Source organism: Parus major, chromosome 12 (genome assembly GCF_001522545.3).
Source record: "Parus major isolate Abel chromosome 12, Parus_major1.1, whole genome shotgun sequence".
In the NCBI taxonomy this organism is placed as follows: Eukaryota; Metazoa; Chordata; class Aves; order Passeriformes; family Paridae; genus Parus; species Parus major.
The window spans coordinates 10,222,333-10,234,236 of NC_031781.1; positions in this window are offsets into that span (position 1 = coordinate 10,222,333).

Here is an 11,904-nt window from a genome sequence, read left to right on the forward strand (position 1 = left end):
CCTTGTGTCACGCTTGCCCTCGCTGTCAGCTCAAGGTAATACATGGAGCTGGTGGCACTGAGAACTTTTGTACAGTTACTCTTAAGATTTCAACTCTCCAGTTAAAATACACAGCAAGTAGCTCATAGCTGGAGGAAGTGAATATGTCACTTGTGTTTCAGTAGGCTTACATGTAAAATAAAATGTCCTGTGACAACAAGACATTTGACAAAGCCAAAATTTTAAGCTGGACAGTAGGTGTTAGAGAAGAAAATACCTTAAAAGCAGAACCTGTAATAACAAAATAAATACCCTGAATCTGGGAAGTAAGGACACTCCAGCAGTGGCATTAATGGCAAATTGTTTACATTTCTGTTGTTGTTAAAAAAATTCTGAAGAGCTGTTCTGCATTCTTAAAACGCTCTGGTATTTATTCATGCTCTAATACCAGGAACCTTTTATAAGCTGTAGTTGAAAATGCTCAGTTGTGACTGAGTCTGTGCTTAGCTGCTTGTCTAGATCACTGGTCATTATGGCACTCTGTATCTTAATTGGAGCTCTTGACACACTGGATGAACAGCAAAGCTATGTGCTCGTTTTTTTTAATTTATTAGTGAAATCTATCCATTTCAGGTGGTTATGATTGTAGTTACTGTAAACATGGAAGACAATCACCAAATTAGTAGATGGTTTTCCACGTAGCATAAGTTTTAATTAAATCATGAGCACTGTGATTTGTCTTGAGTAACACAAGCAGCTAAAGTTGGCCTGTGCAAGAACTGTGGGGGCAAGTAAGAGAAAAAAGAGTTGAATATTCTGTAATAAGCCATGAAATGCCAAAATTGGACACAAAAGACTTTTCTTGGGTAACTGAACTGTTTAAAGCTTCTGATTCTCACAATTCCCCTTGGAGCTGCTTTTGACAAAGACTTGAAGTGTTTACCCTTTTTCAGCACATCTCATAGTGGCAGAAAATTGAAAAATAAGGTTGGTTTCTTTCCTTAGCTCTAAACTGAAGTTAGAAGTATATGTTTAAATCCTGTGCTTGTCAAGTTTTCCCTGAATATTGGCAAGGGAAAAATTCCTGGGTGTGCCTTAGAAGAATTGGGAACAACACAGGAAGGAAGGATCAAGCATTTTAACTAAAAATAGTAGAGGGTCCTGATGAATGTCATGTGCTTTGAGATTCTTGCTCTGCAAGGGGAGAAATGTTCAAATTACCTAAATCAGCTGTAAAATTGCAGCAGATGGATATGAATTGAAAAGAAAAAAGCCTGTTATCTAGAGGTTCAAGTAGAGATAGCCAAGTTTGGAGGTTTTTTGGCCTGTAGTATTTTTTACTAGCTTTCCTTTAAATAATTTGTCTTTCTTACAATGTGTACAGTTGAAACATTATCGTGGTGAAAATCTAAAGACTTCTAGTTTCTACATAGAAAAAGTTGTATAAAAAAGATTTTTTGGAAGATCTATTTGTAGAGTTTGCAACCATTTAGGAGCTTTGCGGTTTTGACCACTGAGAGGACAGAGGTGTTACTTCTCTAGTTGGCTTGGTTAAAAATTAATACTGCACCCTTCTGTTTCCTGAAATACAAGGGTTGGGGGGGTTCTGTGTGTACTGTGGTGTGTAAGGAATTTGGTTTGTCTCCCACTACACCCTGCTGGGATGGATTTGTCCCTATTTGTGCTGCTGCTCTGTGTCTGCCACTGCAGGTGCAGCTGGCTGGGCTGAGGACACAGTGGACCTGAGAGCCTGGACAAGAAACTCCTCTCAGCAGTACTTGCAGTGATCTCTGCTTTTCACAGAGGCTGATGGCTGTGGGCAGATGCTGGCAGGGCTCACCACTGCTTTGTCTTGTAAAAACGTGGCTCTTGGAAACCTGGCACTGACTCCCTTACATAACCTTGCCTTGGACGTGCTCTGACTTGGGGCTTGCGTGGTGTGTGGGCGAGGGCAGTTCCAGCAGGGATGGGGTCTGGGCCATGGCAGCCGTAAGGGAATGGGAGTCATGGGGCTGGAATTGTGCATTGTGGGGGGGCCCACACTGGCACAGGTTTGGGCAGAAGAGGAAAGATTTGATGGAAGGGGAAGGATTGGTTTCATTGGGATTTTTCACTCATCTTTTCCTCCTTCACATCAAGCAGGATGAAAAATTGTGGTAGGGCCTATACCAGCCTGTGGTAAAAGTGCTTTGCTGGAACTGTATCAGCCAGGTTTGCTGCCCAGTGATGTGTGCATGTTCCACCTTTCCTGGGTGTAGGTAGAATCCAGGGAGCAGACTGGGAAACAGACTTTACTATGCACAGTTCCATTCCTTTGCAGGGAGAACTTCCCTGAGCTTGATTAATTCTGTTCCTCTATTCATATGTCCTCCTAGACAAGATTGCCTCCCCTACGGGATATGAGATCTTTTACTCTCTTTGACCACAAAAGGAGGCTCCACACTTCCCTGGAGCAAACACCCCTGCTTTAATTCTCTTCCCCTTCCTCTGTCACTTTCCAGGCTTTCAATTACATCCCAATTGCATTTCTATTGCTCTTGAATGTTAATTTTGTTGACCTTTGCCAATCCCTGCCCTCCTCCCATCTGAGGGACAAGCTTGAATAGGATTATTCCTCTCGAAGGTGATGAAAAGTGCTCCTTGATTGCCAGATTGGCATCTCCATAACATTCAAGGTCTCTGCTGGGCCAGGGAGGTGGAGGAAAAAAGCTTGGGAACCAGGCCAACTGCTTCCCACGTTGGATGAAGCATCATTAAACAGCCCCTTCCCTTCAGGCTCTGGTTTGTCTCTCCCTTTTATTAAAGGAGCTGAGTTTCTAAATTAGAAAGCCCAAGATTCTGCTGTTGAGATGTTCACATTTAATTTATCTTGCACTCTACAGGGGCTGAAGTTCATCTTGCTGATCCTGACCTCAATCAGCAGGAGATGCAGACTTTTTAAATGTGTTTGTGCCTTGTACTCAGGTTTGCTAATGTGGGCTGTGACAGCAGAGGGTGAAGCTTTGCTTTGTCTTGCACCCGTGGTGTGGCTGGGTTGGTTACTTAATGTCTCTGAGGATAAGCTTACATTGCATGAGTGAGAGGATTATTTGGTGTTTGCACAGTGCTTTGGAGTTCTGAAGTGAGATGTGTTAAGGGCAATATCACCAACAGGATCTATTTGACACGGAACTGTTCCTGGCTGAGGGCCTGCAGTTGTGTCAGGTCTTGGTGGGGGCCCTGAGAAGCTGAATTCCTGGACTTCCCTATGCAAATTCTTTAAGCAAGGTGAGGTGGGTTAACCTTGGATGGCATCACACACCATGCTGCTCTCTCATTCTGCCTTCTCTGAACAGGGAAAGGAAACACAAACAGAAAGGTGTTGGGTGCAGATGAGGACAGAGACCGCTCATCAGTTACTGTCATGGGAAAGACAGACTCAGCCTGGGAAAAAATAAATTAACAATGCAAATCAATACTGGAGTAAGACAGTGAGAAATAAAAACTGAACCAGCCTTCTTGCCTGGCTCTGTTTCACTCCCAACTCTTCCACCTCCTGCCCAGGAGCACAGGGAGATGAGGGATGGAGGGTTGTGGTCAGGTCATAATGCTTCATCTCCCCTGCCCCTTCCCCACACTGTGCCCCTGCTCCAGTTTGGGGTCCTTCCTGGAGAAAACAGTCCACAAACTTCCCCACGTGTCTTTCCCACAGACACAGCTTTACATTACTGCCTTCAATCCCTTTTATAACATCAAGCACAAATAAGTAGTTAGTGCTTTTGGGATGGGAATTTATGGTTTGGCACTTCTCCTGTGGTCCTTCTGCTGTTCACAAAATACCAGGAATAGGGCAGAGCTGTTGTGTTTAGTATCACACCATCTGTGCATTGCTCCAGTATTCCAAGAGTCTGTACTTGCAATCAAGGATTAAACTATCTCTGCAATTCATCCTAGTGGCATTTGATAGCAAGCATAGATTGTTCCTAAATATTGCAGAACATTGTTGATCCTTGAGTTACTTTCTTCCAGCATGGTAGGAAAGACAGATGTATTTCAGACATTGAGAAAGTAATACATTTCAAAATTCAGAAAGTTCAAAAGATGAGTTCCTGAGTAGAGTTTAAGCATACTTTCCTTACATGGTTATTTTCTTCTGTTCTAAAGGAAAAAGAAAAGATTGGTTTCAGCACATGTCATCACTAATATTTTATTTTTTAGTGCTTTATATGTATAACAAAATACAAGATTAAAAAAAATAAACAATTTTTCCAGCTAGTCTTAAAAACGGTAGTATGCATTTAAAAACTTAAAGCTTTTCAAAGTGAAATATAAAAATTTCAGGGTAATTCTTACACTAAATTTTTTGAGTCTTTTTAGTTTGTGGTTTCCTTTACTAGAATAATGGTACATTAAATGCATTAATTAATTATTACAACATGAAAGGTTTGAGCCTTTCATTTGAGGAGTATTTACCTACTGTGAAGGAAACTAAATGGTAGTCTAAATATTCTTTATATCAGTGGTTTGTGTAATGTTAAGATCAGGATGCCAGTAGCTAGAGCAGAGATACAATATTGTACAGCCCCTTTTTCAGCCTCAGTTGCTGCTGTTTTTAGGTGGCTGTTCTCTTAGGTGAGCTCAAGTAGCCAGCTGGCAGAAGTGCTGTTTCCAAAGGACATGCAGGGTTCATTTTCTGGGACAGCAGCAGGTCACAAAGCCCAGGCAGTGCCTGCTCAGCAAGCTGAATTCTAACTCTGATATGTTTGTGTTTTTCAATTATCTTCTCAACTGCTCATAAAAGAGGTGTCAGTGTTTTAATTGCCTGTCATCCCCAAGAGTCTCTCCCTTAAACTTGTGCCCTTAAACTTGTAAGGGGATTATTTATGACAGACTTGTTCTTAGGCTGGCCCTGACTTTGCATTTGCTATAATTTAGGCAATGCTAAACACGGGAAAAATGTCAAGGCTATATAATTTTGTAGTGAAGTTTATCAGGAAAAAGGGTCTTGGGCACTTTAAAAGTTTCTTTACAGGTTTAAAAAGCCCTCTGGCTAAGAGTCAACTTAAGCTAATTTTTTTTTTTTTTTTTTGTCATTACAAAAATTATTTTTTCCTTTTTCCTGTTTTCTAGTAGTATTCTCAGGAAAGAAATTGGATGAAATTATTTTTTATCTTCCTGAGTATTAATCTGATAGTTTTTTACTAGAAACAGCAGAATGGAGTAAAAAGGGCTGTTTGCACATGTCACAGATGTCATAAATCTCTTTGTCTACTCAAATATTTAATTTTTTTTTTTTAATCTTTGAATTCTTGGATGGAGAAATGAGATTATATGAGTGGACAAAAACAGAAGTAAGTATTGGTGATTGATGAGACATTTGATTGAATTTCAAGTGACAGGAGTCATCTCTGAAGGAAGAATATTTATATAAAGACTTGTGCATTTCAGCATTAAAGGCACATTTTAGTGGTGCCATACACTCCCTGCCCAGTACAGGTTAAAAATGCCAAGGTAGGATTTCCTGTTCAACTCCTACAGTCTGGCTTGGGACAGTCTCTACTGTGCCCTCAGCTCACAAGATAAACATCATCCAGACATTTCTTCTGCTTTTAATTTTCAGGTGGGTTTTTATTAGACTCTGACCCCTCAGTGCTGGGTGTTGTGCTGCCAGCAGGGTCTGCTGCCCTTCATGAAGGATTTTACTGAATTTGAGCCTTTCCCCAACTCTTGTGCTTTTAAAACTTTGGGGCTTGTGCTGTCAGTGTTCTCTGGTCTGGGAGTCTCTCTCATTTCTGAAACAGAAGGGAAGAACCCTACCCTGATCAAATAAAACTGAAGTTTTTGGCTGAGAAAAATATCTTCATGTAGACAAATAGATCTCGTTTTCTTGAAGTGTCATCAGAGCAAAAGAGTGTTGGGTAAACAGAGATGATGGAAAGAAATCTGAATGTTTCCTATGACATGCACAGTTAGACTCTGCAGTCTTGCAAGATTAATACAGTATCCTGCTACATGGCAAAGACTCAAGGCTTCTCCCACCCATGGATTCTGGCAGAAATGTTCTTTGGTGGGAGTAGGTAACTATGCCAAAACTCCTCTCCATCATTTAATCACTATTACTGCTCTATTTACACAAAGGTTCAGCATGAGAAGGATCCTCTCCCATTAAAAGACCTCTCCAGTGACATGTTACTGTTTGTGCTGAAGCTCAAATATGTAATGGACTTAATTCACAGCAGCAATGAAAAAATGAAGTAGGGGCTTGTAGCTTATTTGCAGTGTATCTTCCTGCCAGTAAGAAGAAAAAACAACAAAAAACCAACAAAAATCTCCCTTTCTGAACCATATGTAACTCATAAAATCTGAAAATTGCTTTTGAAGCACTGGCCTTGTATAGAGCTACACTGTGTAATTGGCTTTTTAGAAAAACCTCTGCATCATATGCTTTAAGGTATGTACTAAGTGATTTAATGGGGTATGTCATCTTTAATTACTGTGGAAAAGCATTCATAAGTATAAAAATGCAAGTCATGTCCTCTTGGCATTACTGCTCCTAAAAGCATTTTTATGTAACCTGCAGGAACCAGCACAGTATTTTCTTTATCCTCTAAGTGCATGATAGTTTTACATTTTTGTGATCCGCAGGATGAGTTCAGTGGATGATTTGTGGTAAATTAGCCTTAACTGAGCTCTCAGAAAAACTGCTGCCAATATCTGAGTTTAAATGGTCTAAAATTAGCTCATCCAGCTTTACAATACATCACTGTCTTAGAAGCATTCCAGTTTTCTCCACCCTCTCAGTGCCATTTAATGCAGCATAATCTCTACTAACAGGAGGGAAAAAGCCATGTCATTGTGATTGCCCCATCAGTGCCACAGCTGCATCTGAGTCCAGTGGCCATCTGTGGAAAATAATTGATTTTTTTTCCTTTTCTCTTGGTATTGAGTTCTCAGCAAATCATTAGAATTTGAAAACGACATAAAACCTCTTTATAGGAGAAGGTGATTTGCTTTGAGAAAGTGTCATGTGCAATTTAACCTGCAGTGTATTGTAATTGATGTTGGCTGCCTTTGACAGTTATTTCATGATTTTCTCCTCTGTGCCTGTGCTCTGGCCCTGCATGCTGAAAGGAAGCTGATGCCTGACAAAGGAGAAGCTGCTGTGCTGCTCTCATTGCAGCCTCCAAGCAGTTGAATGGTTTTATCCATTTCTGAGTTTGTAAGTAATCCAGCCCACCCAAGGCAGTGAGAAATCCTGCAGAGCAGTGCTGCTGGAGGCTGACAGCAGGTTTGTGGATTTAGTGGGAATCACAAAACACTGAAATTCCTGTATTTTGTATTCCAGAAAGGAGCCAAACACGGGAACAGCTGGGTAAAGCTCTGAAGTTCTGGATGAGTAACAAATTTGTCAAAGAATTGAAATGTGTGGGAAAGGTCCCAACCTGCAAAGTAACCTCTTAGCACTCACAGGTAGAAGCACATCTTCCATCAAGGTTGGAACTGGGCAACTCCAGCTAGAGCTGCTCTTTCATCATCTGCAATGCTTTTAACAAAATTTGAGTTCCCAATACTTTCTAGAGTTTAAAAATATATGAAGTATATGCTGCCACCCTTTCATTGTATCAGTAGGGGACAGCTTTTAGCACAAAGTGAAGCTGTAGAAACACTCTTGGAAACAGCAAATCTTGTTCCTCAGCAGAGGACTAGTTGAATGGAAGCCCTTTAGCATTGAGTTAGGTAATCCTTTTCTTTTAATGAAAATTTAACTTTAATTTATCATTTTCCCTCGTTATTTATATTTTTCCTTTCCCTAGGCTATAATTAATGTGTTCCCCTGCTATCCAAACTCCCCAGTGGAACAGTTCATCTCTGGGGGACATCAGACCCTGCACAGCAAGGTCCTGGCTTTACTTTTTTCCTTTCTCTTGCTCAAAATGCTGCATGTCCCACTTCTGCCCTTGGTTGCTGAGAAGTCCTGTCCCATCTCTCTTACTTTCTTGGCAGAGGAAAAGTTACAAATACAGTTTTCTAGCTGAAATCAGATGAGATGATGGTGAGGGGGTGTGTATATATGAATATAGATAGCAAGATATATCTATATTGGTGCCTTACATATTTCAGTGGCTTCTGGTTGCAATGTCAATATTGGCTGTCTTCCTTCTACGGGAATAAACATTAGAGAAGCCACAGAAAACAAAACAGAAAAAGACTCTGAAGTTCATTCAATGCATTTTCTTCACTTAAAGCAGACACAAATCTCCTGAAAATGATCTTGCTTGAGCTATGGTAAGCCTGGGGATGCCCCTGCTTCTGTGGTTGTGTTAACAGATATATTGTGGGAAAGAGGATAGGAAATGCTGCTAAGGGGAAGGGAGTGGGAAGTTTGAAGCCATACAAGCAGCATGTGGGGAAACTGGAGACAGGATGGCACTGTCCTTGCTGCTTGATGGTGGCCTGTAAAGTCTGGATTAGACACACAACAACCACTTCTTCATCGTACCTGGGCCAGGGGACTACAAAGGCAAAGAGGGTGAATGAGTGCTTGAACAGGTAAGAGTTGTTGGTTCTCTGCTGCTGTTTGCTTTTTCTGTGAGCCCTGGTTATCTGAACCTGTTTATGGCAAATGATGTGTTGAGAGTCTCAAATTAACTGAATGCTTTCACATCCCTTTTTTATGAACCTCACATTATAGAAATTGTTATTCTGCAAAAGCTGTGACATGATTATAAAGGAAGCTGTGCTGATGTAACCTGATGTTTCCCTTCCTAATACTATTAAAAATACCCAGCCTTTTATGCCTTAATATAAGCTTTCACCTTGCTAATACTGCTTATTCTCCTAGACTGAATAGGAAGCTACAAATGCCGAATTGTAACATCACTGAAGATGAGGGAAACCGAGGAAAAAAATTTGACAGAAGGAGTCAGAAAATTCACTTCCATTTTAATGGGATTTTAGTTGTGCTCTGAATACGCTCCAAGTTTAAATCCAGCACTTACAAAGCTCATATTACAAATGGATTGTATTTTCAGTGGAGGAATATGTGTGCTGTCTCCTTGAAGCACCCGGTGCATGCAGAGAGGATTGAGTGTGAACTGTTTATTTACATAGGTGTCTGTGGGATTTAGAAGCATCACACTAAGTTCAGAGTCCATTTGTATTGTACACAGTTTGTGTGGGGCTATGTGAAGGCACATTAGATTAAGAAAACTAAAAGAACTGGTGATGCTGCTAATCAGGGAGCTGAATTCACACGAGCTGTAGTCACAGCCATCCAGTGGCCTTATCTGCTGCAAATAATCAAGCAAACATTAATTTTATTTCCTTTTTATCTCTAGACTATATTTATAATTTTTCCCACAATAAAGTCATAAGAAAGAAAAAGAGAGAGCTTGAGGTTTTTTTGCTGAAAGAAAAAACCCAGAAAAAAAAGGAAAAGCACTATTTATTTCTCTTCAACCCCCTTCAAATATTGTCTCTCCTAAGTAACAAAGAAAATACTAATTCAGATAATGAATTTTAAAATAGGTAGCATCTCCAAATAGACTCTGTTTTACTGTCTAATAAAATTATTCCAATCTTGCTGAATTGTTTCCTGTGTAATATAATAGTGACTCCTGGGTACTTTCATTGGCTTTGCAGTGGAGCTGATTACCAAAGGCTGTTCTAATGTGTTTCTAGGGAATCACCAAGTGACCCAGAGCAAGAATTCTATTACCTCCTGTGTACCTCAAACAGGAAAAATACAAAAAGGAAAATACAAAAGGAAATTTAAGACACAGACTATGGACCAAATTGTTACAAAACTCACAATATGGGCTACAGTTTCTGCTGTCTCCTTCTGCCACAAAATGTTCTCATGTCCCTTTCCAGCAGCAGAGCTGCTGCACGCCTGCTCTGCTCCTGGCCAGGAGGGGATTGCTTCTGCTGCTGTGCTCAGTGAGTTGCAAAATTTTAGTTAAAGCCTCAGCACAACAGTTAATAGGTGCCATTCATCCATAATGGCCAGGATTAACTTGGATTAGTCCTCCATTGAGTTTCTCTCAGGTGAGGGTGCCCTGGCCAGTCAGGTACAAACAGTTTAAGCAGACAGGAAGGCTGGGGATGGTGAAGGGACCTGCTCTGGAGCTCCCATGTGTGAGGTCTCCCCTTTTTTTTACAGCATCAAACTTATAGATCAAGAGCTGGAGCACTGAGAATGAGGCTGTCTCTCACAGACCAATTTTTATTTAATTGAGCTGCTGTTGCTCTGGTCCTTTGGTGAGGCTTACTCAGGAGTGCTGAGGAGCAGGTGGAAAAGAAGCTGATGTGTTATGGATTATCTGATACATTCAGCTGCATCTCTCATTCCCAAGGAACAAAAGTCATTCCACAAGTACAGAAACTTCTTTTAATGAACTATCAGAGGTAAAGAAGCCTTCACCTCCTCCCTGTGAGCTAAGTTGTCAAATCAAACTAGGGCTGGTTGATCTTCCCTCTCTGGTTCTGATAGTTCTGTTCTTGTGGTTCTGGTACCGATCTGTGAGTGGTGGAATCAGAGTCAAATCCCTTCAAATCCCTTTTCCATTGATTCAAAGCAGAGACTGAAACCAGGAACTTGCAGAAGATAACTTTTATCACTGCATTTCACAGTAATGTGGGGTGTGGATTTCTCTGTCTCTAGGTAAAACTATCTCTCTTTTCTACTCTTCTGTTGCTTCTACTTTCTACTACGTGAGAATACTCACATAGCTATCACACCAGAATTAATAAAATGGTTTTTAAGATGGACATTAGGAATCAGGAAGCCTGACTCCATTCTTGGCTAAATTTATAACATTAGTCTTTCCACTTATATTTAAAAATAAATCTGAGAAACCCCTAACAAAATGCAAGTGTGTTGTCTCAGGGCAAATATCACATTGAAGCCTGTTTAGGTGGCTATCCCAAATCCTTGCTGCAAATGGGATCCATGACTAAGGGATACAAAGGATTTAAACTGAGAGTAGGTTTAAGTCAGATATTATGAAGAAATTCTTCCTTGTGATGGTCATGAGGGTCTGGAACACGTTTCTTAGAGAAGCTGTGGATATTCCTTCCCTGGAAGTGTTCAAGGCTGTGCTGGACAAGGCTTTGGGTAACCTGGTTTAGTGGGACATGTCTCTGCCCATGGCAGATGTGCTGGAACTAAATAGTCTTTAATTCCCTTCTAACCAAACCCACTCTGTGATTCTTGATCTTGAAATTGATGATTTCAATGAAATATAGGCAGGAGAGGGTGGGTCACATGGAGTTCTGGTGGCCTGTGTGTCCTTTATGAATGTTAGTAAGCTATTTTCTTCTGTGGTTAAGTTATTAAAATCTAATGTGACTCCAGGGAAAGCTAAGGAAGAAAAAATAATGCAGCTTGTCAAGCAGAATAAATCCAAGGTGAAAATTGATAACTTCATTTTAGGAATACAGTAAGTGAAATCTGGTTTAGAATAGCATTTTAGAAGTTGCTTCATTTCTCAAACTTCTTTGGTAAATTAACAAAGTGTTCTTAACACGTGCCTCTGTTATCATGTGCCATTAGTGAGATGTATGTTTACTTCTCAGTAACTACTATACCTGCTAGATTTATTAATAAAAAGTCATCCATGCAGTTGGGGCTTACTAAATCTGCCTGGGACAGCTTAGAGAGTGCTGGGCACTAAAGGAAAATCTAGGTAAAAAAATTCAGGCCAGTTCTCACTGCAATTTGTACTCTGCCCTCAGTAAGAATTTGGCAACACCTGAAGTCTCAGAGGGTGTGTGCAGGTGTATCAGAGCAGTGGGGACCAGCTCTGCACCTGAAAGCTGCCTAAGGGTTGTATAGACGGGATGTGAGAGATTACAAAATACAAACCGAGTTCTCTAGGAGCTGCAATGCTGTTTATAAGAGAATGTTATTAAATTATCTGTTTTCACTCAAGTGAGCATGTGGAA